General features: G+C 31.7%; 1 long non-coding RNA gene across 1 annotated transcript; it reads left to right on the top strand.

Moving 5' to 3' along the window:
* The first annotated feature begins 134 nt into the window (after positions 1 to 134).
* LOC127713853 (uncharacterized) lies at positions 135 to 2,210 on the top strand. Its single transcript, XR_007987499.1, has 2 exons — positions 135 to 428; positions 1,411 to 2,210. It is a non-coding gene; the product is annotated as an uncharacterized LOC127713853 (long non-coding RNA).
* The last annotated feature ends 1,738 nt before the right edge of the window (positions 2,211 to 3,948 follow it).

The raw sequence follows: 3,948 nt of genomic DNA on the forward strand, positions 1-3,948 counted from the left end.
TAAAGTATGTGTTATGATTTTTATCTTTTTTATATGATTTCAAAAACCCAAATAGAGTCAGGTGAGCGACACAGGCTCTTTAGAGCCTGTAGTTTTTTTTTTAGGGGGGGGGGGGGGGGGGTCTTTGTTGCGCAGTGCTCACAGTTTTTCTATAATGATTAATGTAGTTGATCATTAAAATTCGTTTAAAGCATAAACCCAAGCTAAAAGGACAACAAGCTTATCAATCACTCATGGTACAGCTTTTTATTAAACACGCATTGATATATACATTAAACAGCAAAATGATTATTGATGCAAGATGTCATTAAATAATAATTTTTACTCTTTTTATGTGTAGGACAAGAACTATAGAAGATACAGAGAAATTGTAAACAGCAGAAATGATAGGCAATTTAAAATTTGCAGAAGTCAACAAATCCTAAATGGTAAGTAAACTCATCATAGATACCAGGATTAAATTTTGTATTTACGCCAGACGCACGTTTCGTCTACAAAACGCTCATCAGTGATGCTCGATAAGACTCATAAGGCCACTTTTATAAAAATTATTGCCTTTGAAAGATGATTATCATGATTATTATAAAAATAAAAAGATGTGGTATATTAAATATGAAAACTATTGATCATGGCTCTAAGAAAGCAATTATAGGCCAGAGACGGCCTTCAATAATGAGAAAATCCATGCCCTATTGTCAAAGTAGTCATAATAAAAGGCTCTCAGATGAAAAATTGAAATAATCCCAACTGTAGAACTAATTGCCTAGTTTATAACAAAACAAATTAAAAAAAATAGATATGACAGAAATGAAACAACAACAACCACTAAATTTTAGTGTCAGAATAAACTACAGGCTCCGAACTTGGAACAGGCACAATCAGAATATGGCAAGGTTATATAAAAATAAGAAGATGTGGCATGATTGTCAATAAGACAACTCTTCACCAGACAAGAAATGACATACCGGTAGATTTCCTGCAAAAAAATAAACAGTCCGGACTGAGCAGGAAATTTATACCTTTCCCTTAATCGAAAAAACACAAAGATCTGTTAGTACTCACAGTTACTGACAGCTAGTTAAAAATCAATAAAAACTAATACATGTAATAAAAAAATCAGGTTTGTGAGCACTCAACCCTACCTTAACTTTGGACAGTGGTTTAACAGCTCAACATATAAAGAACAAACTGTAAAATAACCGTTGCAATTGCCTCAACTCAAAAGATTGATAAAATGCACAAAATCAACAAATATAAAAACCCATAGACAAAAAGCACGGAATTGAGAGAACTCACAAGTAAGAGAGGAAATATTCTTAATATGTTCATTAACAGGACAAAATAAGCTTTTTTATTGCTGTTTCTCTCTCCATTTATAACATTTTATTTGTTTATTTTGTGTATTTATAGGTGATCAGACATCTTGGTTTTCATGATCAATAGGTCAATACTGAAGAGGACACTGAAAGTTGATATCTATCTACATGGTGCGCTAATTGGATTAATGTGAAATGGAATGTGTGCTTGCCTGCAAAAAAGAAATAGGAAATTTCATCATAATCACATGATAATGTCTATAAACAAAATGGAGTTCTATCATAGGTGCAGAAATTCACAATTGTATACATGTAAATGCAACAACATATTATATATATATTTGTCGAAAGAAGGGAGAAATGAAGAAAAAAATAGTATTTTGTTGTTGAAAGGAACACAAGCTTTATCCACTCATTACATCGTTACCTCATATCAAATATACTGAAGAAGATCTTCGAAGAACAAATTGCAAAAATGTTTTCTCTAAGAATTGAAGGAAATTGTTTATCATGTTTATTGAATGGAATAATTTATGCATTGAACTTTTACGTAGTGGATTGAATAACTGTACACACATGACACAGCAGCTGAAACAGAGGAAAATTAAAATTTACAGGAAAAGTGTTTATTTTATTATTTAATTTGGAAATATGAACGCATTCTTAAGAACACCACAAATGGTATGACATTCAAATTGGTTGCTTATTAATGTATACAATTGAAACAATAACAAAGAAAACAGAATACTTTGCTACAAAAAAATATTTTATAAATCAAAGTTAAAGTCATATAAAGTATGTACAATACCTTGACCTAAACAGTCAGACTCACTGTATTGTTTTTGTATGTCATGATAATTTTGAGGCAAAAATTTATTAAAGTTTTAAATATCATTTGTATCATTTATTAAGTCTTGTAAACATTATGTTCATACTGTTTGTATAGTGAAGAAATTTACAATGAGTAAAAATAGGGGAAACCATTTCCTACAGGGAAAGTTGATGTACAGAAATTTCCTTTGAGGAAATTTGGAGAATAATGTTTTCCTTAGAGGAAATTTGTGGTATTGAATTTTCCCTCAAGGAAAAGTGTTTGTTAAAAATTTCCTCAAAGGAAATTGCAGTTGACAAAATTTCCTCACAGGAAAAAGTATTTCCTCAAAGGAAAATTTGAAGCTGCAAATTTCCTCAGAGGAAAAAGTATTTCCTCAGAGGAAAATTTGAAGCTGCAAATTTCCTCAGAGGAAATAGAATTTCCTCAAAGGAAAATTTGAAGCCGCAAATTTCCTCAGATGAAATAGAATTTCCTCAGAGGAAATATTAATGCAGCAAATTCCCTAAGGGAAATCTTTTTCCCTTAAAGATTTCCCTTGAGGAAAATACAATTTCCCTTAAGGAAAAATCTTTTTCCTTTAGGGAAATTTGATTTCCCTTGAGGAAAACTACTTTTCCTCTGAGGAATTTGTTGAAAAAAGGGGCATAACTTTTTCAACAGTGGTGCTAGAGCCAGAAATTTTTAGGACAAATATCAGGGAACCAATACCAACCAAGTTATCAACTTCATTTTGACTTAACTCCAAAAATTAAGGTGACAACTTTTGCACTCAGCGGAAGTGCAAACTTGTCCCGGAGACTGTTTAATGCCATGAGTTAAATTATGTTCTTATTTTGAAAATCAGGAGATGTGGCATGATTGTCAATGAGACAACCATAAACCAGAGTTCAAATGGCAAAAGTATAAGCAATTACGTGTATACATAAGTCGCCACAAGACCTTCAACAATGAAAACCCCCATAATGTATTATAATATATATAGTCAGCTATAAAATGTTTAATGTCCAACATGAAAAATGCGAAACAGTTTAAACATGTTAAATGAGAAAATTAAAGGCCTTTGAGATTATGTTATAATTTAAATCATACTTATCTCAAGTGCACTATTCAAAAGATTATAAAGAGATGTGGTATGATCTCCAATGAGACTATCTTCAAGAATGATCATTTAATAGCTAGTCAACAGATTGATGAACAGTTCAACTTCACAGAAAATTCATAAATTTCAAAAACATATAAAGAATTAGGTGTGACGCTAAATTCTTCAATAAACTATACAGCCTTCTCTTCTTCTGTGTATCATTGTGTGTTGTTTTCCCCATACAAATTTAAAAATCATCGAGTATTGAAAACACATAATTTCCTATAGGTTTAGATTAACAAGCAAAATTGGCCAGTGTAGGTAAACAAATTTCGGAAAAGCATTATAGATATATTTTGATTGATTGGTGTTTAACGCCACTTTCAGCACTATTATGACTATTGTCATGATTGTGTCATTTCCTGGAGGTCTGTGTATATTGGTGGAGGAAGTTGGAGAGCCATGAGAGAACCACCAAACCTTTGCTCGTAAAACTGACAATCCTAGACAATTAAGATTGGAATATAATTTAGTAGCATGCTAAATATACAGGTATATCTATAGGTTAAAGTTGCCACTTTTACATAACAAAGTGATTTTTTTACATCAAAATAGACGACTATCGAGTTTATGCACTTTCCAGTAAATTTCATATGTCACAATGCTTATGTTAATATGTCACCGATTGCGCGGGGCAGCTGTTCGGTAACTCCTTC

The sequence above is a fragment of the Mytilus californianus genome, unplaced genomic scaffold (assembly GCF_021869535.1).
Source record: "Mytilus californianus isolate M0D057914Y unplaced genomic scaffold, xbMytCali1.0.p SCAF_80, whole genome shotgun sequence".
NCBI classification, from domain to species: domain Eukaryota; kingdom Metazoa; phylum Mollusca; class Bivalvia; order Mytilida; family Mytilidae; genus Mytilus; species Mytilus californianus.